The 878-nt window shown below is 71.1% G+C and overlaps 1 long non-coding RNA gene across 2 annotated transcripts in view; it reads right to left on the bottom strand.

Annotated features, from left to right (window-relative positions):
- The window catches only part of LOC144241856 (uncharacterized), a 20429-nt gene extending 19557 nt beyond the window's left edge, over positions 1–872 (bottom strand). For both annotated transcript variants that reach the window (XR_013338218.1, XR_013338219.1), the window contains exon 1: positions 725–872. This is a non-coding gene — a long non-coding RNA (uncharacterized LOC144241856). The remainder of the gene's footprint in view (positions 1–724) is intronic.
- Positions 873–878: the final 6 nt, after the last annotated feature.

Raw genomic sequence — 878 nt, 5'->3', positions numbered from 1 at the left:
AACCCCGTTCTCCCCCCGCCCCGGGATTCTCCCAGGGAGTTCCTGCCGCTTTAGAAACTTTCTGTGTTCTAGTGCGACGTGCCAAGGAGCGCAGGTCCACAGCAGCGACAGTGTGACGCTCGCGGCGGGGGCCCGCCCCCCATCCGGACCCGGCAGGGAACACGCACGACCGCGCCGCGGAGACACCTCGCAGATCCCACTCCCCCGCCCCCACCCCCGGTCTCTAACTTTCTTAAAAGCTCTTGCGAAGCCATCGAGCAAGTCAAGCGAATCCGGCTTCGATTCGGTCCCCGGCTCGGAAAACCACTGCGCTCCCCTACCCCCGTTCTCTAAACACCGGGTGAAGACAAACTGCAGAAACCGAAGGGGCCGCACGACCTCCTCTCCTTAACCCCAGCCCGTGGTCTCCGCAGGCCGGCACCCAGATGCCCGCCCCGCGCGCTCCCTTCTCGGAAACCGACTCGGGGAGGCGCACAGGGGCTTCCCGGCGGCCGTGCGGGAAGGGGTTCCCCCCCCCGCCTCGGGGCGTCCCCGCACCCTCCCGAGGGCAGAGAGCCGGGGCTCCTGCGCCCTGCCCCCGGGACCCCACGAGGGGAGCCTCTCCCCCTCCGTCGGCTCCTCAGGGCCCCGGGACCCCTCAGGACACGGCCGGAGGCGGTTGAGGAGGCCGTCCCCCGTTCACCTCAGCGCTCCCGCCCGCAGCCCCGCCATGGCATCGGCTTACCGGCTCTGCCCCGGGAGTGGCGTGGGGGTGGGGGGGGAGGCGGAGGCGGCGGCACAGCTAGCACGACCGCCAGCCCTAGCTTCCCTCACCTGAGGGAGCGACAGTGAGACCGTCCCGAAGCCCCCGGCCTCGCCCGGGGGAGGGGCCTCCGGAC

This window comes from Crocuta crocuta, unplaced genomic scaffold (genome assembly GCF_008692635.1).
Source record: "Crocuta crocuta isolate KB4526 unplaced genomic scaffold, BGI_CrCroc_1.0 scaffold8, whole genome shotgun sequence".
NCBI lineage: Eukaryota > Metazoa > Chordata > Mammalia > Carnivora > Hyaenidae > Crocuta > Crocuta crocuta.
This window is presented reverse-complemented; position numbering and strand designations above follow the sequence as displayed.